Consider the following 27,920-nt stretch of genomic DNA (forward strand, 5'->3'; position numbering starts at 1 on the left):
GACCACGGCATTCTGCCTGCCCTGAGGCCTCCCCTTTTCGTTAAGGTGATTTTTTGCTCATCCCTTACAAGGTCAAGGCCACATTCCTTCAACCCTCTTCCCTAACCTTTTTTTTTTTTTTTTTTATCATCCTTGCTCAGGTTATTCTCCTCCTTAATAAAATGACATCTGATATAGCCTGTGAGCGCTTTCTCTGTGTGCCTGGGAATGCGAATGCTTGAAAGCCTGGCCTTGAGTAAGCAGAGGTGGTTATTAGACTTCAGGAGGCAATTGTGTGTTCCCTTTGCTAATGTTGACTGGAAAACAGTTCTGGCCTGACTCAGTTCTGTTTCCAAGAAAGCCATTGAGAGCACCTCCCCCATAGAATTTAGATAATAGGCAATTAGGCACAAAACTACCTTATTTATTATGATAGTTCATATAGATGAACATATAGGAACTTTTCCAGTTGACTGTAGCCTTCAAAGAAAAAGAAAAAATGAGGAGATAGTTTAAGGAAATCTAAGAAGCAGAATAAAGGAAACCTCTTACATTTTGGACTCACTTTGAAGGTAAAAGTAAAAAAAAAAAAAAAAAAAAAAAAAAAAAAACCCTCCTTTTCTTGTATAATAAAACAGAAATGGTTACATACTACCTGTGGCTGGGTCAGAGCCTAGGTTTTTTGATCAAGAGAATATTTTCCAAACTCAAGTCTTATGAGCAACGTAGTGTAAAATGTACTCATTGGGGCCATTTGTGAATATATAAAAACTGAAGAAGCCAGGACATATATCTTTATCCTTTCTATGAAACTTCTATTTGAAATCAAAAGAAAAATAAAGGACAGAAAAGCCTGTGAAGAGACAAAATTCATGAGATGAAGGAGGTGGTGGGGGTTTCTGGTTGAGAAGAAAGGAGGAGGGGAGAAGAAGGAGGAGGAGGAGGGGAAGGAGGAGGAGGAGAAGGAAGAGGAGGGAGAGGAGGAAGAGGAGGAAAAGGAGAAGGAGAAGAAGAAGAAGAAGAAGAAGAAGAAGAAGAAGAAGAAGAAGAAGAAGAAGAAGAAAGAAAGAAATATGGGGATATGAATTTCCATATACATTTTTCCTTTAAAAGAGGAGGGAGATGTTTATTTATTTCGATTAACCAAGAAAACAAAGGGAAATCTAATAAACACTGTAAGTCCTCCTTTGTGTCAGATGTCTTCTTAATCTGTGGTATAGTATAAAGGAGACCAGGAAAAATATTTTGAAGTTGTTTATTTGGAAAAAAAGAAAAGAAAAAAATTCCAGTTTCAATTAAAAAAATGTGCTTAATTCATTCATTTGGGGGAAAATTGTTGAAGTGACCTTTCCTACTTTGCTGTGAAAGCCCGTTCTGACTCAACAGAGGGTCTATAGTCCTAGCACATTAAACAAGGAACAAGTTGGTGGGCCGGGTGCACACACACATCCTTTAACTAACAACTTGATAGGCAAGATTTCCTTTGTCATGAGAGACTGTCAGCCACTATACTCAGTCATGGAAATTGAAGTTATTGAGTGTATAATCGCCCCAACTCACCAAATGGATATTAGAGAGGCAGATCTTTGGCTCTGACTCACCATCAACCTTGCTGATTTCCAAGAAAGGGATTCATACTCAAGTTAAAGGAGAAGGGTGGAGAGGGATCAAATGCTCTTGGTTTTCTTATAGCTGGGAAGTGCCTACTCAGTAGACTCAAATTTTCTCCTTATTTAAGCAATAGTAGAAAAATCTCATTAAGGCATTTCTGGTTGGCACCCGAAGGAAAGCTAGCAAAATAAAAGACAGGGAGCAGTATGGATTAATCTTGATTTCCCAGGTTTACCACTTAATAAATGTGTAACTAAACAAGGTTCTTAACCTGAGTTATTTGGTTTTTTTGCACAAGAAGGCTAAAGATAATAGTACCTATCTCATATAATGGTTATAATAGTTTAATAATGTAAATTAATGCACTCAGTAACTACTAACTGTAGTAATTATAAAATAACTATAATAAATTAAATCTATATAATACATGTACCAATATGACCTGAAAATGCATAGACTGAGATAGGGAGATGGCTCGGCAGGTCAAGTGCTTGCTGTCCAATGTGAGGACCTGAGTTCAGATCCATGAAACCACATGCAGTTTGACACAGTAGTGCATGCCTGTTAATCCAGGATAGAGACAGAAGACTTTTAAGAAGCTTGTGGACCAGCTACCCTGTCATATACAATGACAACAAAAGACCATATCGTAAACAAGGTAAAAGGTGAGAACTGGGGCTGTCCTATGACTTCCTCTGTGGCTTGTACACAGTGGCATGCATGCTCTCACACTCATACATGTGAGCATATATACACTTGCACAAGTATACATACAAACACACACACACACACACACTGACTTGAAAGTGTGTCCACATATGAAAAGGGCCAGCAGAGTAAAGAATGTCAATTGTCTTCAAATTTATCTGTACTTTTAGTTCAGTTGTTATAAAAAATGTGTTGTCAACATGTGCAAGAATTTTCTAAGACTTGTGTGGTGAATCCCAGGTCCCAGTAAAACTGAAATGATTTTGTAAAAGAAAGTGGGAGGAATTATAGTACTTGGCATTAAGACCTTTGAGATAGCCTTTCCAGCATCCACCTCAGACTCTTCAGCCTCCTCAATGTGGATGCCTAAGAAGAACTGGATTGCCATCTATGAACTCCTTTTTAAGGAAGGAGTGATCATTGCCAAGAAAGATGTCCATATGCCCAAACACCCCAAGCTGGAAGACAAGAATGTGTCCAACCTTCACGTAATGAAGGCCATGCAGTCTTTCAAGTCTTGAGGCTACTTGAAGGAGCAGTTTTCCTGGAGACATTTCTATTGGTACCTTATGAATGAGGGCATCCAGTATCTCCAAGATTACCTCTGGAGATCTTGCCTGCCACTCTGGGCTGCAGCCATCCTGAGACTGACAGGCCTAGGCCCAAAAACCCAGAGGGTGAGAGACATGCACAATTCACTAGAGGGGATGCAGACAGAGATGCTTACAGAAGGAGCACTGTGCCCCCTGATGCTGACAAGAAAACCAAGGCTGGGGCTGGCTCACCGACAGAATTCAAGTTTAGAGGCAGCTTTTGTCCTGGATGTTGTCAGCCACCCCAATGAAATTGGAGAATGTGTTGTGTTGAATAAACTTTTAAGAAAAAAAATACCTTTGATATAGCTAAGCTAATAAAGATGGTATGGTGCGCAAATGTATATAGAATGTAACACAGAATAAAAACATTAGCAAATCACACAATTATGATCAAAATGATGTTGAAAAACTTTCTAAGTAATCCAATGTAAGAAAGATAGCCCTTTCAATGAATAATGACAGCGATGGTGAAATGATAAGAAGGATTTGACCTAAACTTCAAACAACATAGAAAACTTTCTCTACCACTTTAGATATTGTTGATAATATGAAAAATGAACTCCAAATGGATTACACATGTAAATGTAAATATAAAACTATAAAAAAAACACAAGAAGGAAGCTATTCCAATCAGGAATAGGAAACAGTCCTTAGACTTGATCCACAAAGGAAAACTTGATAAATTAAATCTAATCAAAAGCTACAAACCACATAGCCCACAAAGAGTTGGATCAGGGCATACAAAAACATTCTTCAAAGTCAACAGTAAAATGAGGAGACAATGAGCAAAAGGCACCAAGAACATTTCACTAAAAAGGGAATGTGGTAGTCAAGTAGGCGCATGAAATAGTATGAAACAAAATTAACCATCAGGAAATGGAAATTAAGACCTCAGTGAGATATCACCTTTTTAATTAAAAAAAAAAAAAACTCTACAAGAATTGCTAAAATAAGTAGTGGAAAAGCTCATAGCAAAAATTACATAGAGAAACTGTGCAATTGCTACTTTGCTTCTTATAATGCACAATTAAGTATTGTATGACTTCTTTGGAGAATACTTTGGCAGCTTATTAGAAAGCTAAATTTATGATATTCTCCTTCGACAACCATAGTGCCAGTTACAAATTACAAGTCCATAACATGGTTACAACTTTTTTTTATAGATAAGTGTTTCTATGTTTCTTTTTTAACATATACATTTATTTTATTACACATGAATAAAATAAACTACATACAGCAGGATGAACCACGAGACAATTAGTAATTACATGAATGTTACATTCATAGTGATTTGGCTATTTGTATTTGGCAAACGTGAAGTAAACCTCTTTCCTATCTTGTTGGGTCTAAATTTTTTAATGAAAATCAGTATCTATCATATCTCATCTCTATTAACTTAAAATATCTTGATCTAAAAATATCTTAACCCCTAACCAACTAATTGTAAGCTTAATTGTAAGACTAAACTATCTGCTCTTCCAGAGAGATTTCTAAGTTGGACTCAGGGACATCTCTCTTTTCCTTTATCTCTCTTTTGTAGGTAAGGAGATAGGAGCTGAAAAAAAAATTGGGATATAGAAATATAGAGGGAGAATAGAACAAATGGTAAATCATTGAATCTACTCCTCAACTCAAGGCCTTGTTACTCACTAATAAGGTTTTAAAAAATTCATTTGTATAGAATTTCATATATTGATGCAAATCATGGCCATGTCAAATACTAGTCTAATATTATCACAAGAATATATATCCCAGGTCTAACAGTTAGATATGATTCTATAGATATATAAGGTAAAATGGTTACAACTATTTTATCCAATCTTGCTGTCTGGACACTTGACCCTGAAATTTTCTTGATCACATTTTCTCCCCAGATGTTTTAGTATTGACATATTGATTCACTGCTGTCTCCCTTCTCATGTTTTGCACAGTACCTCATCCTTTCTTTGTCTTGTAAGTTATTGACAAGTTAAAAAAAAAAAAGAATACAGCCCCTATTATATACTGTATCCATCCATACCCATGAAACTTATATGCTGAGATCTTTACTCTCAGTTAAATGGGGCTTAATCCAATAATAAAGGTGTCCTCATAAGAACAAGTCACTATCAAACCTTCTGCATATTCTTGAGGACAAAGGAAAAGGCTTGTAAGTACACAAGAAGTAGGAGAGCATGTTCCAGCAAAGAGAAGTAGCCTTCTTAGGAAGCAGCTGGCCACTCTTGATCTTTGACTATCAAGCCTCCAGAATTGTGAGGAATGAATACCTGGCAGGTAACATCATTCCCATCTGTAGCATTTTGTTACAGCAGCTTCAACAGGAGCAAGTAGAAAGAATGGAAGTGCTAGGGATGTTTTTTTCCAAAAAGATGTCTTTTGACTCTCATATGGACTTTGAGGTCCTGAACTCACTGCATTGATACTTACCCATATAAGAGCTACACAAGACTGAGTCAGTCAGAATTTCACCAAGGAATAGGTTCAGGATCATGAAGCTCCAAACCCTTCCAAAGCAACTATTGACAGTTGATGGCAGAGGGAGAAGACTTGTCACTTTCTTCAGCATTAATTACAGATAAGTTGCCAGTGCTCCAGTAAACAAGCACCCACCCACGCTCATGCAAGCAACACCTATTAAAGTCACACACACACACACACACACACACACACACACACACATTCACACACTCACACACACAAAACATGAAATCAGGGGAGGTTTAGTGAAGAAGAAAAGTTATAGCAGAAGAAGTTCTGGCAATAAGGCATTTAGGAAACTACCAAACAAAAACCAAATAATTCCCCATTTGTGTTGTTTTTACTATTTCCTCATTAATAAATGCAATTAATGTCAAGATATATAAATGATGCTGAGTTTCCTTCAAAATACTACATATGGAGGCACACAATGCTTATCTAGTCATCCTAGGTGATGTTAATTGAGGCTGCTTGGCTAAAGGAATATATTGTTTTCCCACTATTACATTGCTCCTTTCTCTTTAGTGCACAATGTGAAATTTGGAGAGTGATATTTTGAGGCCATGCAAGTATCACAAAGCTTGAACTAGAATCTTCATAGCCTCAAGATGCAACTGACCATCCTTCCTTGAAGTTGCCTCCTTCAACCATGCCTGCCTAGAGAAGCCCCCTTCCCTTTTGCCCTCAATTGTACCCTTCTTTATTTTATTAACAGCCCTTGTGGTAATTTGTCATAATCTATTATGCTTGTTTATGTCTATAGCAGATGCTCTTGTCTTGGAAATGTAGTTGTATGTTCTCAGAGCTTCAGTTAAATGTTAAAGTAACATAGCTTGGCTGCTCTCTGCCTGTTGGTTTTGTAATCTACAAGTCACAGATCTTTCTTCTTCAGTCATCAATAGTTCCCTTTTTGCCAAAGATAAGAGAAGCAGTTATACAAGGAGAATGTTATTATAGGCCACGAATCTTTTGATACCACTTCTTACTGCTGTATAACCTACCTCATCCTAGCCTGTAAATCTCCTAAAGATGCCTGAAGAGTGATCGTAAGCAATGCTTTGTAACTCGTACTTGGTAACTCTTTTATGAATTTGAGTGGAGGGACCAACTTATTGCTTTAAATCTGTTGTAAAGACTGAAAACTCACAAGGCACAGAACATAAGTCTCGGTGTGAGAGGTGAATCCTTCCTCAAAAAAGACAAAGACTGTTCTGTGACAAAGCACCCTCTTCTCCTTTACCTTGCTTCCTGGGTAATGAGGGAGAACCTCTGAGCCACCCCCTGAGGTCCTATTGGAGTGGCTGTCAGTACTTTATGGAAAGCATATTGTAAATCTTCACTTTCTCTCATCATAAACCAGTGTGAGAGTTGGCATCTGTGCTGCAAGTGGAATTTTCTGCTTTTAGTGATTTGACACTTTGGCCCTTTTGTTACAAATCCAGTTTTAATTTTCTTAACATAGTCCAGGCACAGCACATAAACCCCTGCACCCTGGGGAGGTTTGTATGGTCAGTTCCATTAGAGGCTAAGGTTTTTTTCTTTTCTTCTTTTTCCTTTTTTATAATTTTATTTTTTACTTTGCTGAAATTGATTACAAGTGTTGCAAGAAGCATGCAGGTGATTTCCTTGTCTGGCAGCTCAGGAACAAGGGGGAACTGAGCTGTTGGAGCACACATTAATTGGTGAACTTGGAAAGTATTGTATGGGAAGGGTCACACCACATGGGTAGAAAACAAGGAGCTATTGGCCAGTGCATTTCCTAGCTGCAAATTTGACATTTTCAGAGACCTTTGTATTTTAAAAAAATATTGCAAGTGAAAATTAAATGTCCAAAAAAGATTCAAAGGATATGCATCAGTCCTAATTTTACTTAAACTTTCAGTGTTTAGCACTTCACACTTCTCTTTTTTTTAAAGAAATCTTTTCTCTCAGCTTTTGTCATAGTCCCTTTTCCTCTATCTTATAAAATCTTCCTCATTTCAACTTGATGTCTTTTTACTGAGCCCTTTCATTATACCTAGTTGTTAAATGCTGACATTTGCCACCACTCTACTCTGTCGCCTGCCCTATAGTTGAGTAATTTCACCAATTTCCATTACTTTAGCTAATGCAAATCTTCACATGGATATAGTCCCATCAGTTTCCACAATGAAAATGATGCTTCATTGCTGTTCTCCCATGCTTCTGTCATTTAGTGTCCCAATATGATGTCCTCCCCTCTGTCCCAGTTTCCTGGTAAGTGAAGGCTTTCCTGGGACATGCCCCTTGGGCTAGTATGCAGATATAAGTGAGTATATACCATTTGACTCTTTCTGCTCCTGGGTTAACTCACTCATTATGATCATTTCTAGCTCAATCCATTTATCCACAAATTTCGGGAATTCCTTGTTTTTAATAGCTGAGTAATATTCCACCAGCCAAGGACAATACAGGCGGTAAACTTTAAACCCCTACCCAGATCTAGCCAATGGTCAGAACATTCTCCACAGTTGAGTGGAGAGTGGGATATGACTTTCTCACATACTCTGGTGCCTCACATTTGACCATGTCCCCTGGAGGGGGAGAACTGGTGGCACTCAGAGGAAGGACAGCAGGTTGCCAAGAAGAGCCTTGATACCCTATGAGCATATAAAGGGGGAGGAGGTCCCCCTCAGGAACAGTCATAGGGGAGGGGAATAATGGGAAAATGGGAGGGAGGGAAGAATGGGAGGATACAAGGGATGGAATAACCATTGAGATGTAACAAGAATAAATTAATTAAAAAAAAGAAAGAAAATGATGCTTCATAGGCATATCTCCTTTTGAGATAAGTTAACTCTGTAACTCCAGCTGGCCTTGAACTCAGGATCTTTCTGCTTCAGCTTCTTAAGTCCTGAGATTATAGATATGTACTACCATTTCCTGATTCTTCTCAGACATAATTAATTATTGCCAGTCTCCCACTTTACTTTATTTGCTTCATCTAAATAGCATCATCTCTATACAGATCCTGTGTTGTACTCCTATATGAACTTATGCATTTCCTTCAGCTTGAAATGTCATCTTCCCCATCTGGAAATGTGCTGTTCATCCTTCAGAGCCCAGAACTAATGTCACCTTCTTTGTGAAGCTTTCCATGGTATTCCTCATAATAATTACCTTATTCATCTGTTCTCTCATAGCATATATACTATGTAGTCCAAGGCATTCATCACATTATAAAATAGGATTTTCATGTTTGTTTTTCTATTACACTTTTATAACAAATTGATTTTGTCATGTTTGTCTTTCCATTAAACTTTAAATGTCTCTGTAGCAGGTACTTATTAATCTTTCTTCCTGCAAGACCCAACAGCATGCTTGACACAAAGTTGGCTCTCAATGCATACTTGTGTAATGAACAAATATGGAATGGGTTAGAGATTAAGTAGGTTTAAAGGGAGATGGCTAAGAAATAATACATTTCTTTACATTACTATTAATCCTTTACATTTTTATGGCCCTCTAAACTTTCAAACCATAACCAAGCATATTATTTTATACTCTCATTTACAGCAACCTTTCAAGTTGGGTGGAGTAGGAATTATCCCTGGCCTCTTACAAGGTAGCAAAATACTCAAGAGGATTTAGTGATGTAGCCATGGAATTATGATCAGAACTTAGTCTTAGTCTTTTAGATTTCTCTACAGTGCTCTTGAAGTTTTCAAATGGGAATGATAACCTTGCTCTTGTATTTAAGATTCATTGACAATACATGAAATTATTTTAATTACTATAAGTATTTGATATATAAAATATAAATAATTAATTTAGCTATTTGCAGAGGTTGTATTTATATGTCCCCATATAAACAACATTACAGGGACTCAAGAGACTATATTTGAGAATATATATGTATATACAACTATAAATGTATGCACCAGTTACATTTGATGAAGGAAAGAGGCCATGAATTTGAAGGAGACTGAGGAGGGCTATATGGGAGAGTTTGGAGGGAGGAAAGGGAAAGGAGAAATATTTTAATTAAAATACAACCTTGAAAATAATACAAAACAACATTTTTCAAAAGGACACAGCCAAACCTTTTATGTTTACTTAAAATTTATGTAACATATAAAAGTATACTACATAAATTAATATAAAATATAAATACTATATTTGCATATATATAATTTGAATAAAATTACACTACTTGGGGAAATAATGCTCTCCCCCATAGAATATTTAGAATATCTACAGAATAGCTAGCAAAAACTCCACTGCCAGGCATGGGAAACACCCTCCAGTTAGTCAAGGGAAATAAAGAGACTTCCTAAATAGTATAGGCTACTGATGTTTTTCTTGGTTACCTCACAGAACTGGAAGGTCAATCCCCATTTTTGAATACACCACACATTTCATACACTGAACTTGTAAGAATCAAACTGGATCTGACCTGGAAAACTCTTACCTGAGTGTTAACTCATAAAGTATTTGAAGGTGCTAGGCAAGATGCCAAGTGACAAGAACAATCAACAACCATACCCAGCTTAAAAACCTATGAACCACAACAATTACCAGTAAGTCAAGATACTCCCAAGGGTGCTAGGGGATAATCTAGAGTTGTCCAATTGTCTAATTGATAGGAGAGAATTCATGCTTGGTACTGTAAACCTGGAAAACTTCCTGTGACTGGTGAAGCCATGAACTCTAGATGAGAGTCTACTATTGCCACTTTTCTAAGGGTATAATTTCTAACTACACTATAGACACTTATTCTTAAATCCACTGACACGTGTAGCTTTTATTGCTCATTAAAGAAGCTTCTTTTCGCAGCTGACAGAGGTCCTTACAGAACTCCAGTCCATGTTTCTACGTCTACAACACAACCCTTACAGCTAAGGTTCAGAAGAACATTTTTGGAAGAAAGGGCAGAGAGATTGTAAGCGTCAGAGGATCAGGATGTCTGCTATGAGTCAATATCTTCTATATATGACAGGGAAGCTCCACTCATACAATCTTAGAAATTCTGTTTCATAATCAAGACTTGACCAAGGATAATACTATTGGACATACTAATGTGGGTGGGGAAATCTCACCACTCCCCATACCTAGATGAAGATCTGGGAGAAAGAATCAGTCTTCTGTTAGGTTATATAGCTCCACGTAGTCACCAGTAAACAGCATATATGAGCAACAACAAATGGACTCAGCATAATATTTGAAATAAAAAAAGAACAAGCTAAGAATTCCAAGATGGCAGTGCCAAACATGCACTGTTTCTGATCTACAGGAGGGGAACTAGGGACTTGACTGGGAGCCACAGACTGCAAGACATGGAGAACACTAGGTGAGAAGGGTACATGCAGTGCAGACCACAGGTGGGTCTGGCCTCAGGTCATCCAACAGGCCACGGAGGAGGGGGGCCCTGTCCCCAGGGCTTGGACTGGAACCCGCCTGGGGAAATCTCAGAAAATTGGTGGATCTGTCCTCAGACCACTGCCACCTGCCCCACGCCAGTCCACAGAAAGTCCCAGGTGTCACACAGGGGCCCAGGTAGCTATGGATACATCATCCAGCCACAGCTGCACATTCGATATGGGACCAGGCTGAAACCTAGTGAACTGCCCCAGCAGACTGTCCCTGCACAATTGGGCAGAACTGACCTGGCATAGCCAAACTCCACAGCCCAGCAGGGCCTCCCACACTCTCGAGAGAGGCTGGGAAGTCCTGAGGGGATAGGGCAGAAATCTAGCCAACAATCAGAAGGCAATAACTGCTCTCTCCCTGGCCTGTGGAACCTAGGCACCACTACCTGGAGGGATCAGGCAGAAACCTAAACAACTGCAAAAAGGCAGCAGGGGTTTAGACACTCTAGGGTGATCTGAGCCTAGGAACCAAAACTACAAGGCCCTAGGCCAGGGTTATTCAAAGCCTAGACAAAGACGGGACAACCATAAGTAGCTCTACCTACACAACTTCAAACTGATCCTGAGGCTGCAGAGGACAAGTACCTACCTCTGCTGACCCAGTAAGGAGCCCAGGGTATGGAGCAAAGTCTCCTGGAGCTGAAACCAGGTCACCTGTCTGTTCCAGGGAAGAGTTCCCTGAATGCCCACAGGCAAGTGCCCACAACCTATAATCACTCACTAACAATCCACTCTCAACTATCAGTGAAGGACAACAGAAGCTACCTCAGAGACAGCAAAATGACTAAAGGCCAGTGTCAAAAACATAAACAACAAAAACCAAACCGATATGGCATCTCTAGATCCTAGCTATCCTGAAGAAAGCAACCCTGAGAACTCAAACACAATTGAAATATAAGAAAATCACCTCAGATCCTTAGTAATGAAGATGATAAGGGAGGAAATGAATAAAATCTGTAAACAAATGCAGGAAGATACAGCCAAACAGGTTGAAGATATAAAAGAGGCCAATAGAGAGGGACTGGAAGAAATTCAGGAAAATACAAACAATCAGATGAAGGAAATCGATAAATTAGTTCAAGGTCTGAAGGTGAAAATGGAAACAATGATAAAGGCACAGACAGAAGAAAATAGGAATAAGAGAACTTAGAGAAGAAAGCAAGCAATACAGAGATAAGCTTCTCTAACAGAATTTAAGAGATGGAGGAACAGATCACAGGACTAGAAGATACAACCATAGAACTGGAAGCAACCATCAAAGAAAATGCTAAGTCTGAAAAATTCCTGACACAAAACATCCAAGAAATCACCATGAAAAGATGAAACCTGGTGATAATAGGCACTGAGGAAAGAGAAGAAGCCCAATTCCAAGGCCCAGAAAATATTTTCAACAAAATCATAGAAGAAAACTTCTTCAATTTAAAGAAGGAAATGCAAATAAACATACAAGAGGCCTACAGATCACCAAATAGAACAGACTAGAAAAGAAAATCTCTCTGCCATATAATAACCAAAACACAAAATGTACAGAACAAAGAAAAAAATCAAAGTGACAAGGGAAAAGGGCCAAGTAACATATAATGGTGAACCTATTAGAATTACACCCAACTTCTCAGCAGAGACCATAAAAGCCAGAAGGGCCTGGAGAGAGGTCCTGCATACCCTAAGAGACCACAGATGCCAAGCCAGACTACTATACCCAGCGAAACTATCAATAACCATTGATGGGGAAAACAAGATAGTCCATGACAAAAACAAATTCAAACAGTATCCACACATTTGGCCTTATAGAAGTTATTAGAAGGAAAACTCCAAACCAAAGTGACAAGCTACAACCAAAATTACATGGGAAATAGATAACCGCACCATCACAAAAACATAACCACACAAACACTTTACTATAACCAAGATCAAAATCAAGGGACTTAACAGTCACTGATCATTAATCTCCCTTAACATCAGTGGTCTCAATTGTCCAATAAAAAGACACAAACTAACTGAATGGATGCATAAACAAGACCCTACATTCTTTTGCATTCAAGAAAAATATCTCAGTCACACGGATAGACATTACCACAGGATAAAAGGCTAGAAAAAGGTATTCCAAGCAAATAGGCACAAGAAGTAAGCCAGTGTTGCCATTTTAATATCTAATAAAATAGACTTTCAACCAAAAATTAATCAAAGGAGATAAGGAAGGACACTTCATACTCATCAAAGGTAAAGTAAACCAAGATGACATCACAATTCTGAACATCTGCAATCCCAATACAAGGGCACCCACATTTGTAAAAGGATTATCAACAAAACATTAATCACACATTGATCCTCACACATTAATAGTGGGAGACATCAATACTCCACTTGCACTGAAGGATAGGTCATTGAAACAGAAACTAAACTGATAAATAATGACACTAACTAATGTCATGAATCAAATGGATCTAACAGATATCTACAGAACTTTTCACCCAAACACAAAGGATTATACCTTTTTCTCAATACCTCATGGAACCTTCTCCAAAAATGATCATATAGTAGGTCACAAAGCAAACCTCAACTGATACAAGAAGATTGAAATAATACCTGGTATCCTATCAGATCACAAAAGTCTAAAGCTGGACTTCAACAACAACAGAAATAACAGAAAGCCTACACACATATGGAAACTAAACAACTCTCTACTTAATGACACCTGGGTTAGGGAAGAAATAAAGAGCAAAATTAAGGACTTCCTGAAATTCAACGAAAATGAAGGAACAACATACCCAAATTTGTGGGACACATTGAAAGTGATGCTAAAAGGAAAATTCATAGCACTAAGTGTCTTTATAAAGAAAGTGGAAACATTCTATATAATCAACTTAACAACACACCTGGAAGCCCTTGAAAAAAAAAAAAGAAGCAGAAACACCCAAGAGGAATAGATGTCTGGAAATCATCAAATTCAGGGCTGAAATCAATATAGTAGAAACAAAGAGAAAAATTCAAAGAATCAACAAAACCAGAAGCTGGTTCTTTGAGAAAATTAACAAGATAGATAAACCATTAGCCAAACTATCTAAAAGGCAGAGAAACACCATCCAAATTAACAAAACCAGAAATGAAAAGGGAGATATAAAAACAGATACTGAAGAAATACAAAGAATCATAAAATCCTACTTTGAAGGCATGTATGCCACAAAATTTGAAAATCTAAAGGAAATGGCCAATTTTCTTGATAGATCCCACTTGCCAAAATTGAATCAAAGTCAGATAAACAAATTAAATAGCTCGTGCAGAATTCTATCAACCTTCAAAGAAGAGCTAGTACTGATTCTCTTCAAGATATTCCAAAAGATAGAAATGGATGGAACATTGTAAACCACCATCTATGAGGCCACAGTCACTTTGATACCTAAACATCACAAAGACCCAAGAAAGAAAGAGAATTTCAGACCAATTTTTCTTTTGAACGTTGATGCAAAAATACTCAATAAAATACTCATAAACCAAATCCAAGAACATATTAAAGAGATCATTCAGTATGACCAAGTAAGCTTCCTTCTAGGCATGTAGGGATGATTCAATACATGGAAATTCATCAATGAAATCTACCATATAAACAAACTGAAAGAACAAAAAACATGTGATCATCTCCTTAGATGCAAAAAAAGCTTTTGATAAAATCCAACACCCATTCATGTTTAAACTTTGGAAAGATCAGGGAAACAAGGCACATACCTCAACAAAACAAAGGCTATATACAACAAGTGAATAGCCAACTTCAAATTAAATGGAGAGATAGTCAAGCAAATTCCTCTAAAATTGGGGAGCAGGCAAGGCGGCCCACTTTCTCCATATCTCTTCAATATACTTCTTGACTTTCTAGGTAGAGCAATAAGATAACAAAAGGAGGTCAAGGAGATCCAAATGGGAAAGGAGGAAGTCAAATTATCCCTATTTACAGATGATAATGATAGTGTACATAAGTGACCCCCAAAATTCCACCAGAGAACTACTACAGCTGATAAATATCTTCAGCAAATTGGTTGGATACAAAATTAACTCAAAAAATTCAGCAGCCTTCCTATATAAAAATGACAATCATGCAGAGGAAGAAATTAGGAAAATTACACCCTTCACGATAGCCACAAGCAATATAAAATATTTAGGAATAACTCTAACCAAGCAAGTGAAGGACTTGTTTGAAAAAAACTTCAAATCTCTGAAAAAAGAAATTGAAGATGACATCAGAAGATGGAAGGATTTCCCTTGTTCATGTTACTAAAAATGGCCATCCTACCAAAAGCAATTTACAAATTCAATGCAATCCCTATCAAAATACCTATACAATTTTTAAAGGTCATTGAATATCAATTCTCAAAATTGTAAAGTTTATATTAATTCTATGTGAAGCTGGATTTTATTATGTAGACCAGGCTGGTATGGAGTTTCCTATCCTGTTACCTACACCCACCTAACTTTATACTATCTTATTTCATTCTCATGAAAATTACTATGAAGTATCTTCATTGAAAAAAATGCAAAACCCAAGATTTAAAGAAGTTAAGCAAAGTGTTCAATGTTATAAAGCTGGTACTCTGCACAGCTGGGAGCTCTTGTTATTTTAAAGCCTATAACTCTTTTTTTGCGTTAGGTTTTTCAGTAATTAAAGTAGACCTTCATGCTTAAGGCAGTGTTAAGTTCATGGCAAATTTGACTGGGAAGACAGTGTCACTAAAGCATCCCTCCCCTTTTCATGTACAGATCATCTTGCTACATTTCCAGATGTACCAGACTATTGATGACCCTGCAGTTAGACATCATTATCATCCAGAATATATGATTTACACTTAGATTCATGTTTAGTGCTGTGCGTTTGGAAACATATATAAACATATATATATGTATATATATGTATTTATATATGTATTTATATGTATATATACATTTATATATACATATACATACATATATGTATGTATATGTATATATATGTATACATATGTATATATACATTTATAGTATCATATAATGTCACTGCCCTAAAATATTCTATATTCTATCCCTCCAAACCCTGAAAACCACTGTCTCCATAATTTTGCCTTTTCCAGAATGAGACACAGCCTGTAGCTTTCTCAGATTACTAATATGGATTTAAGTGTGCTTTATGCCTTAAAAAATACACATACATTCAAAAATAAACTCACAAATTTATGATAAATTTATTTTTGACAAAGTTGCCAAGAACTTACAATGGGAAAAGAACTGTCTTCTCAGTGAATACCATTGCAGAAACTTAATCTCTACATGAATAACAATTAAATCATGCCTTTATTTAACAGCTATACTAAAATTAAGTTGAAATGGATAAGAACATTAAGTGTAATATCTAAAACTACAAAATTCTAGAAAAAACATAGGAGAAATATGTCAATAGTTTAGAAAGTTATTTTTTTTTAAAAATATGACCCCCCTATACACAGACAATGAAAACAAAAACAGACTAATGAGATTGCAGCAAACTCTATAGGTCTAGCCAATCAAGGAAACAACTATCAATGCAAATACAAGCCACAGAGTAGGAGAAACATTTGTACAGAAATTTCACAAAAGAAGACACACAAATGTCTCAACAAAATATGAAAAATTCTCACTAAACATTAAGGAAGTGAAAGTTAAAGTCGCAATGAGCTTCAAGCCAGTTATAATAGCAGTTACCAGGAAGACTCAAGATTATATGTATTGAAGAGGATATAGAGAAATGTAAACTGATGCACGTTGCTCATGAGAGTTAAAATTAATGTAGCCATTGTGCAGAACAGCATGGAGTTTCTCCAAAATAAAAATATAATTACCATATAATCAAGCAATTCTACTACTAAGCAGATATATAAAATATTTTAAATCATAGGATTGAAGAGATATTTGCATTATTATGTACAATGAAATATTACAGTACTATTTATTATTTCTAAGATGAAATCAGTATAAATTCCCACCAGTGTAAACACATTATGCAGCCTTAAAAGGAAAGAGAATCTATCATTTGGGACAACACAGATGAATGCGAAAGATGCTACACTAAGTGAAATGCGCCAGATAAAGAAAGGCAAAAAGTATAGATGATATTATTTATATGCATAATCTTAAAACGTTGAATTTTTAGAGGGAGAGAGAAGAATGTTGATCACAAAGACTCAGGAGAATAGAAAGGAATCAATTAGAAAGTACTGGTTCAAGGATTAAAAAAATGGTAGAATAAGTTTCTAAGACACAACACAACTGTTAACTAAGAATGTTTATTTTCAAATTGCTAAAAGAATAGATTTCTACTGTTTTCATTATGAAAGGCAAGTATCTCCAGTAATACATGTGTTTATCATCCAACAATGTATATATGAATCTATATAACACATCACACTCCATAAATGCATACAATTATTATTTGTCAATGAAAGCTAAAAACTGAAATTAGCAAAGAAAGCCAATGACAGAAACACTAGGACAGCATTCAGAGACAAACCTCACTGTCTCCCAAATTTATCTGCCTTACAGTTCTTCAAAGTCTATGTACCACTATATACACATGTGATGGATGTGAAATGGTATCTTATTTTAAAAACTTTGCTGGGATTGGTGATCCATGTCTAAATCACAAACCTGGGAGGCAGAGGCAGAAAGATGTGAAGATCAAGGACAACCTGGGTTACAGAGTGAAACTCTTTCTCAGAAACACAGCAAATAACACACACACACATACACACACACACACACACACACACACACACACACACACCTAAAACAAACAAACAGAGATTGGGGCTGTAGTGAGTGTTTGATCATTTTTAGCATATGCAAGTCTTGGAATTTGACCTCCAGCGCTGCTCCTCCACTACCTGATTATGGGTGTGCATTTGAATATCTCTCCATATTGTCGTTCATTTGCCAGCTAGGTTTGTCTGGTCTTGTGAATTTCTTAACCATAACCTTTGTCCATTCTTACAAAGCTTATATTGTTTTTTAAAAATCAGAGCCTTGTTATGTATTACGGATATTACGGATATGAATTCCTTGTTTATGGTATATAATTCAAATACATTTTCCTGTTTGACTTTTCATAATATTTAGACTATTATATATTATAAATCTTGATTTGTCTAATCTGCCAAGCATTTTTTCTTATTTTTGGTCTTTTGAGACAGGGTTTCTCTCTGTAGGCTTGGCTGTCCTGGACTCTGTTTGTAGACCAGGCTGGCCTCAAACTCAAAGTGATTCTCCCGCCTCTGCCACCCGAGTGCTGGGATGAGAGGCTTGTGCCGCCATGCCTGGCTCCAAGAATTTCTTGATTTGTGGTGTTCTTTTATTTTAGAAACACCGAGGCCATAATGTGTTCATGTATATGTTCTTTTAATCACTTTACATTTTTGTTTTTCTTATTTAGGTTTTTAGTATTCCTAGAGCTTGCTTGCTTATATGGTGAAAGAAAGGGTAGTAGTCAGTTTTTTTTCCTGGGTATGGCAGTTATTTAAGTCCTACTTATGGAGAGTCTCTTCTTTTTTACTGTTCTAGAGATCCAGCTATTTATCCATATGAATATAATTACAATACACTCCTGAATCAACAATTGGGCTTTACTCTGTGTTCTTTTGATTTATTTGACTTATCATGGTACAGTTTTTGTTTGATATTTTTTTTTTTGAGACATGGTCTTATCTTGCTACAATGGATGGTCTTGGAGGGAACTCACAGAGGTTTAGCTTCTTGGCCTCCAGAGTGCTAGAAAGATGCGCTCTCCCATATCTGGCTCAGTAGACTATTTTAAAGGTAGATTTATAAAGGTCCTTGTTATATGGCAAACCATTTCTTCCTGTGTATTATATAATTTCTTGGTTATTTTTGGACTTTTGTTTTTCTATACAAATTTAAGATTCAACTTGTCAGATTAAACAAAAAATACTATTGGAATTTTGTTAGACATTGATTTGTATTTATAGATAATTCTAGAGAGAGCTGTTATAGTATGTTTCATAGTTTTTACATCTTTTTATATTTTAGTCAGCAATATAGATATGTTTGTATATTATGTTTTTATCATCTAGGCTCTTATAATCAGCCTGTAGCCTAGCCTTCAATGAAAAAAAAACTGAAGGAAGAGTGTTAATGTAACCCGACTGGGTGACCTAGGGGAGTGGGTCTCTGACCAAGCTGCTACGCATGCAGTTTACTAGCATTCACTGCTCTATTTTTTAAAAAAGATTTATTTATTTATTTATTTATTTATTTATTTATTTATTTATTTATACAGTGCCCCATCTGCATGTACACCTGCAGACCAGATGGTTGTGAGTCACCATGTGGTTGCTGGGAATTGAACTCAGCACCTCTGGAAGAGCAGCCAGTGTTCTTAACCTCTGAACCATCTCTCCAGAACATTGCTCTATTTTTATTCCAACCCCAGAGTATGATTTCTAACTTAGGATGGACTTCTACTGGGTCGAAGTATTAGTGTGGTTTGGTGTATATGACAGACCTCACCTCATAATAAGCAATTATAGGTATGCTATCAGATTATGTTCTTTAGTAAAGTTTTCCACCTATAGCATATTCTTTTTTTTTATGCTCTCTTTTTTAAAATTGATTTATTCTTGTTACATCTCAATGTTTATCCCATCCCTTGTATCCTGCCATTCTTCCCTCCCTCCCATTTTCCCATTATTCCCCTCCCCTATGACTGTTCCTGAGGGGGTTTTCCTCATAGGGTACCAAGTCTCTTCTTGGTAACCTGCTGTCCTTCCTCTGAGTGCCACCAGGTCTTCCCCTCCAGGGGACATGGGCAAATGTGAGGCACCAGAGTACATGAGAAAGTCATATCCCACTCTCCACTCAACTGTGGAGAATGTTCTGACCGTTGGCTAGATCTGGGTAGGGGTTTAAAGTTTACCGCCTGTATTGTCCTTGGCTGGTGCCTTAGTTTGAGCGGGACCCCTGGGCCCAAATCTGCCTATCATAATGTTCTACTTGTAGGTTTCTAGGACCCTCTGGATCCTTCTACTTTGCTATTCTCCCATGCTTCTCTCATTTAGAGTCCCAATAGGATGCCTTCCCCTCTGTCCCAGTTTCCTGGTAAGTGAAGGCTTTCGTGGGACATGCCCCTTGGGCTAGTATGCAGATATAAGTGAGTATATACCATTTGATTCTTTCTGCTTCGGGGTTAACTCACTCATTATGATCATTTCTAGCTCAATCCATTTATCCACTAATTTTGGGAATTCCTTGTTTTTAATAGCTGAGTAGTATTCCATAGTGTATATGTACCACAGTTTCTTTATCCATTCTTCTACTGAGGGACACTTAGGCTGTTTCCATGTTCTGGCTATTATGAATAAGGCTGCTATGAACATGGTTGAGCAAGTTTTCTTGTTGTGTGCTGGAGCATCTTCTGGGTATATTCCAAGGAGTGGAATAGCTGGGTCTTGAGGAAGCCCTATTCCCATTTTTCTGAGATAGCACCAGATAGATTTCCAAAGTGGCTGTACTTACTAGTTTGCATTCCCACCAGCAATGAAGGAGTGTTCCTCTCTCCCCACATCCTCGCCAGCATGTGGTGTCACTTGAATTTTTGATCTTAGCCATTCTGATGGGTGTAAGATGGAATCTCAGAGTTGTTTTGATTTGCATTTCCCTGATGACTAAGGAGGTTGAGCATTTCTTTAAGTGTTTCTCAGCCATTTAATATTCCTCTGTTGAGAATTCTCTATTTAGTTCCAAGCCCCATTTCTCAATTGGGTCATTTGGTTTGGTGGTGTTTAATTTCTTGAGTTCTTTATATATTTTGGATATTAGACCTTTGTCAAATGTAGGGTTGGTGAAGATCTTTTCCCAGTCTGTGGGCTGTCGCTTTGTTCTCTTGACAGTGTCTCCTGCCTTACAGAAGCTTCTCAGCCTCATGAGGTCCCATTTATTAATGGTTGGCATTAAGGCCTGGGCCATTGGTGTTCTGTTCAGGAAGTTGTCTCCTGTGCCAATATGTTCCAGGCTCTTCCCCACTTTTTCCTCTAAGTGACTTAGTGTCTCTAGTTTTATGTTGAGGTTAAGCCACTTGGATTTGAGTTTTGTGCAAGGTGACAAATATGGGTCCAGTTGCATTTTTTTACACATAGACCTCCAGTTAGACCAGCACCATTTGTTGAAGATGCTATCCTTTTTGCATTGAATGGATTTAGCTTCTTTGTCAAAAATGAAGTGACCCTATGTGTGTGGATTCATATCTGGGTCTTCGATTCGATTCCACTGATCAACCAGCCTGTTGCTGTGCCAGTACCATGCTGTTTTAATTACTATTGCTTTATAGTACAGTTTGAGATCAGGTATGGAGATTCCTCCAGAGCACCTTTTATTGTACAAGATTGTTTTAGCTATTCTGGGTTTTTTGTTTTTCCATATGAAGTTCAGAATTGAACTTTCAATGTCTTTAAAAAATTGTGTAGGTATTTTGATAGGGATTGCATTGAATCTGTAGATTGCTTTTGGTAGGATGGCCATTTTTACTATGTTAATTCTCCCAATCCATGAGCAAGGAAGATCATTCCATCTTCTCAGGTCATCTTCAATCTCTTTCTTCAGAGTTTTGAAATTTTTTTCAAACAAGTCCTTCACTTGCTTAGTTAGAGTAACTCCTAGATATTTTATATTGCTTGTGGCTAATGTGAAGGGTGTGGTTTTCCTAATTTCCTAATTTTCCTAATTTCTTCCTCTGTCATTTGTGTATAGGAAGGCTACAGACTTTTTTGAGTTAATTTTGTATCCAGCCAACTTGCTGAAGGTGTTTATCAGCTTTAGGAGTTCTCTGGTGGAGTTTTGAGGGTCACTTATATACACTATCATATCATCTGCAAATAGGGATAATTTGACTTCTTCCTTTCCCATTTGCATCCCCTTGATCTCCTTTTGATGCCTTATTGCTCTGGCTAGAACTATATTGAAGAGATATGGAGAGAGTGGGCAGCCTTGCCTTGTTCCCGATTTTAGAGGAATTTCCTTGAGTATCTCACCATTTACTTTGATTTTGGCTATTGGCTTGCTGTGTATAGCCTTTATTATGTTGAGGAAAGTGCCTTGTATCCCTGATCTCTCCAGAACTTTAAACATGAATGGGTGTTGGATTTTATCAAATGCTTTCTCTGCATCAAAAGAGATGATCATGTGGTTTTTTATTTTCAGTTTGTTTATATGGTGGACTACATTGATGGATTTCTGTATATTTTTTTTTATTATTTTTTATTTTTTATTTTTTTATTTTTTATTTTTTTATTAATTTATTCTTGTTACATCTCAATGTTTATCCCATCCCTTGTATCCTCCCTACTTGGTCATGATGAATGATATCTTTGATGTGTTCCTGTATTCGTTTTGCAAGTATTTTATTTAGTATTTTTGCATCGATGTTCATAAGAGAAATTGGTCTGAAATTCTCTTTCTTTGTTGAGTCTTTGTGAGGTTTAGGTATCAGTGAGACTATGGCCTCATAGAATGAATTTGGTAATTTTTCATCCATTTCTATCTTTTGGAGTAGCTTGAAGAGTATCGGTATTAGCTCGCCCTTGAAAGTCTGGAAGAATTCTGCACTGAAACCATCTGGCCCTGGGCTTTTGTTGGTTGGGAGACTATCAATGATTGCTTCTATTTCTGTAGGGGAAATGGGACTAGTTAGCTTGTTTATCTGTTCTTCACTCAACTTTGGCAAGTGAACTTGATCAAGAAAATCGTCCATTTCCCTTAGATTTTCAAATTTTGTGGCTCATATGCCTTCAAAGTAGTATCTTATGATTCTTTGTATTTCTTCAGTGTCTGTTGTTATGTCTCTCTTTTCATTTCTGATTTTGTTGATTTCAGTACTGTCTCTCTGCCTTTTAGTTAGTTTGGCTAACGGTCTGTCTATCTTGTTGATTTTCTCAAAGAACCAGCTCTTGGCCACCACACCAGTTGCCTCCACCGGAAGGCTATAAGCTGCAACCCTCAGCCACCACCACTGCTAAAGCTGGTGCTGCTGCTGCCTCTGCCGCTGCCGCTGCCACTCTAATCTGAGAAAATCCTCTGCATCCTGGTCCCTCCAAACTGTGGAGCACTCCCGCTGCCGTGGTGGGAGGACCTTGGTGTTCCTGGCTCAGAAATCTGTGCAATTCACTGAATTGTTCACTGGAGCCTCCAAACACGGTCCACACTGCTCGCTGCCATCTTGGATCCCCCTGGCATATTCTATTTTATGATGCAATACATCATGAGCTAGTTTTCCACTTCAGATAGCATGATATTATTCCAAAACCTCAGAAAAGTGCACGATGGTTCCCCTTCTACTAGAACTTGTCGTTAGCGTCATATTCCTTTTGTTTACATCCATTGAATAGCTTGGACCTTAGCTTTGATCTATAGAGGCCTAATTTTTTTCCCTAGTTTCTCATAGATATGATTGCATTCTCAGTCACTGGCCTATTAGCCATTATACAATGTGTATATCTAAAACCCAAAGAAGCCCACCAGCTACTACTACACCTCACTTTTTATGAGAAGGAATGAAAGATGCTACAAGTGTTCTTCTATGGAAGAGATACTGGCAAAAATGTGACTCATTGGAGATCTCTAAGTCTTCATGAGATTTGTCTTACACCTTATGCAGCACATATATATGATACCAAACATACTATGCCACCAATGTCAATAATGCAATGATTCTCTGTGATGTCCTGAAATATATAGACTACTTCTTTTCACAGTGTATTATGACAGAAAGCATAAGCAAAAGAATTGGAATGGGATTAGAGGCAACATTATAGATGCAGGAAAGTGACTGGTTTTCTAAGTTTGAAGGACTGTAGTATTCCTGGATAAGCTGAATAATGATGGTTGTGTATTTCCACTGATGGCCTTATTGAAGTCATTCAAGGGTTTGTTTCTGTAACTGAAATAAACTTGTATTTTTTCTTACTGTGTTCTATTAATTTTGAACATTAACATAAATTCAGTTACTAAAACTGCATACATTTCTCTTTTTTTCTGTTTCACAAAATAAAAAAGATGGTGCTATCAGATCCTTATGGGTGTACCATAATTCACCTACAAAACCATAAGGTATGACCTATTGTGGTTAATACCTTTTAGAGGAAGAAAATATTTACCCTGGCTCACAATGTGAGAACAGATCATTAACAGTGAGAAAGTATAAATGGCAGGACCTTGGGGGAGTTAGGTACATTGCATTCATAGTCAAGAGGCAAATTTTTAACTATAAATTTAATTTCTCTAATTATTATTAATATATTTATATTTTATTCTTCCTGAGTCAACTTTGTTATATTAATTTTTAAGAAATGATGCAGCCCTCTAGTCATTAATCAATATTATTGTCATACATCATATATCAGTTCTTTTGAGACTAAGTGTCACACTGTAGCAGTGGCTATCCTGAATCACATTGGCATTATATAATTTTCTTGGCAATATATGTATTTTTGCCTTTTTATGCATTTAAAAATTCTGAAACTTACTGTGTAGTTCAGGCTGCCCTTAGACTCATGACAGTTCTTCTGCTTCTATCTCCCAGGTACTTACTGGCATGGGGCTGCCATGCTTGGTATACATTGATTCAATGACTTAAAATGACTTAAAAATCCTACTTTATTTGTGTGCATTTGTTCCATTCTATAGTTCTTATATTTTTATATTTTCTTTAAACCTTGGTCTTATGACATAGTTAACTACCATGCTAATTTTTTTTTCTGAAAACTAGCTCTAAGTTGTATTAATCATTTTAAGTAGATGTGTGTTTTGTTTTAATATTATCTTCAGATGAGATTTTACTTTGCTGTCCAGCCTGACCTGCAACTTGTGATCCTCCTGCTTAGGCTTCCCAACCTGCTGGAATTACAGACAAGCAATACCATGCCTAGATGTTTTATTAGCATCTTCATTTACTTTATTACTGAGAGCCAGATGCTATCAGTTTTTGTCTGTTGCTATATTTTCAAGATATCCCATCTGGTTGGTAAAAACCAATTATCAAATATTAAATTGTATGAAACTATAAGTAAACAAAGCATATTAAAAACAAGCAAGTACTCAAAACTCACCATCAACATCACTTATGTCTTGTTATTATTTATCCTTTTGAGATTACTCACATTTATTTCATTGGCATGGAGGGAATGGTTTATAATTATGACCATAATAATGACTGTGCATCTTTTCCCAGGAAAAAAAACATTTGGCAGCTCAAAATTGGCCACGGTAAGAATTAGTCAAGCCACAGAAATATGTAAATGCTATCTATATGTCAGAGTTTGACTTATTGTTTTTGATAATTCTCAAGATCTACAAAAATGATAAAACTACAATAAACTTTTGACTATACTGCCTATGTAGACACTGCATTTTAAATACTCCAACAATTATTCTTTCCTTGTTCAGAATTATTATTGTATTATTATTATTATTATTATTATTATTATTATTATTATTATTAATCTTGGTAAGCAAACAAGTAGGTCAATGTTTTTCACATGTGCCTAGATGGAATAGTTATTCCTTAGTTGGTAGGTTCATTGCACTTAAAAAATTGATTTGAATTTTTTGAATATTAGGTTCACAGAGAGGCTGCTTGTAAGTTTGGAGTTTGTACAGATAACCTTCCTACCTAACACCATTAGCTCACCCCTAGCAACATCTGCATAATAGTGGAACACTTGTTAAATAGAATAACACTGACACATCACTACACAAGCCTAAAGGCTACATTAAGATTATGCTTTCTCTTTTAAGTTTTATGTGTGCTAACAAATGCATACTGATAAGTATATACCGTAATATTTTCATGCAGAATAGCTTTAGTGGTCTAAAATCCCCTCTATGCAGTGTACTGATCCCTCCCTCTCCTAAACGTCTGGGAGGCCACTTTTGTTTTTTTTTTACTGTCTTCAAAAATTTTGTTTTTCCCAGATTTACAATAAAGTATTCAGCCTTTTTCAGATTTGCCATTTTTATTGTTTTATTGTTTTAGATACAGCTTGTTTATCCCTAGTAATTTTTGTCTACTTTATCAGTTCCTGTGAGCAGTGGGCTTAAATATCTCACTGTCATTACAGATTTGTTTATTGCTTACTTTACTTCTGTTAGCTTTTACTTGATACGTTTTGGAGTCATGCTTTTAAAACCTTTCAGTCTGGCCTGGTGGTAGTGGCTCATGTCTTATTCACAGCACTTGGGAGGCAGAAGCAGGTGGGTCTCTGTGTCTTTGAAGCCACCCTGGTCTACAGAGTTAATTCTAGGACAGCCACAGCTAAAGCCATACAGAGAAACCATCTCGAAAAACAACCAAACCAACCAACCAACCAACCAAACACAACAAAAATATATTTTAAAAAACCTTATGGTAAAATTTCTAAAGGCCTAATTTTAAATCCCTGACACCCACATAAGAAGCCCAGGTGTCATAGCATGTCTTGTAACTCTAATGCTGGAGGTGAGTATGGTGGACACAGGTAAGTCTCTGGAACTCTCTGGCCAGCCAGTCTAGGAGAATCAGTAACCTGAAGGTTCAATGAGAGACAATGTCTCCAAAATTGAGGTGAAGACACCCAACGTCCTTGATGGATACTCTCTCTCTCTCTCACTCTCTCTCTCTCTCTCTCTCTCTCTCTCTCTCTCTCTCTCTCTCTCTCTCTCACACACACACACACACACACACACACACACCTGTGCGCACACGCACACAGCTCAGAGTAAAAAAGATGCAATTTAAGTTTCTTCTTAGTGAGTGTCTCTGTCTGTGTCTCTCAGTCTCTGTGTTTCACTCTCATCTCCCTATATGGCACATGATAGCATGTGACTTTCTATGTTCAAGGCTGGAATCAAACTCACAGAGATTGGCCTGCCTCTGCCCAAGGAGTGCTGGGATTAAATGTGTGTACCATCGCAACTGGCACATGCGATATGTTTCTTTTTCTTAATGATTTTAATATTAAACTCCACATCTCTTGTTATGCATTTCAAAATCTCCACTCACTTCTCATGGTGATGGGAGCTAAACTGAGGACCCTGTAGATACTGCACAAATGCTCTGCTACCAAGGCACTCCATAGTGCCTTCCTTCCTTTTCCTTTGTTGGTGCCATGACTGTAGCCAACAAACAGTTGAATTTTTCATTTGTAATCAGTGCATCTATATTCAAATAGATTTACTTATTTACTTATTTGTTATGTTTGGGATTGAACCTTTGGTCTTGCACATGCTAGATAAATGGCTGATCAATGAGCTATATCCTTAACAAAAGGTTTAATCCACTTAAATTAATTTGAACTATTTATGTATATATATATTTATGTATTATATATTATATATATATATGGCCATGTTTGTATTTTCTTTTGGTTTCACATTACATGGTCTAGGTGTATCAATTTTTTGATATATTTTTCATTAAAACCTCTTAGGGGGCTGGGTGCGGTGGCACACCTCTTTAATCCCAGCACTCGGGAGGCAAAGGCAGGCAGATCGCTGTTAGTTCAAGGCAAGCCTGGTCTACAAAGCGAGTCCAGGACAGCCAAGGCTACTTGAGAAACCAAATCACACCAAACCAAACCAAAACAAAATGAAAAAACCAAAAAAATTTTAGGGTGCTGGAGATATGGCTCAGTTGTTAAGAGCACTATCTACTCTTCCAGAGGTCTTGAGTTCAATTCCCAGCAACCATATAGTGGTTCACAACCACCTTTGATGTGATCTGATGCTCTCTTCTGGCTTGCAGGTGTATATGCAGCTAGAGCACTCATATACATAATAATAAATAAATAAAAGCTCCTTAAGATTTATTTATTCATGTGTATGTGTGGTTTTTTTTTTTTGTTTGTATGTATGTGTTACATGTGTGTACCAAATTTACACAGATGTCAGAAGAAACCATCAAACTCTTTGGGACTTGAGTTATAGTTGGTTGTGAGGCACCATGCTTGAGCTAGGACTCAAACCCTGTTGTCCTGCAGGAACCAATGTGCTCTTATCTCTGGAACCATCTCTCCTGCCATCATTTCCATTTTTGACTTGGGGCAAAGATCATATTGTGTTCTTTGGCAAGCATGCCAAATCTCCCTCTGTCACATGGAAAACTTGAAGTTTTGATGCTTATGTT

At 37.0% G+C, this 27,920-nt stretch overlaps 1 pseudogene; it reads left to right on the plus strand.

Moving 5' to 3' along the window:
- Window positions 1-2,654: 2,654 nt before the first annotated feature.
- On the plus strand, window positions 2,655-3,142 carry LOC127185816 (40S ribosomal protein S10-like; annotated as a pseudogene).
- The last annotated feature ends 24,778 nt before the right edge of the window (window positions 3,143-27,920 follow it).

The sequence above is a fragment of the Acomys russatus genome, chromosome X (genome assembly GCF_903995435.1).
Source record: "Acomys russatus chromosome X, mAcoRus1.1, whole genome shotgun sequence".
Taxonomy (NCBI): Eukaryota; Metazoa; Chordata; class Mammalia; order Rodentia; family Muridae; genus Acomys; species Acomys russatus.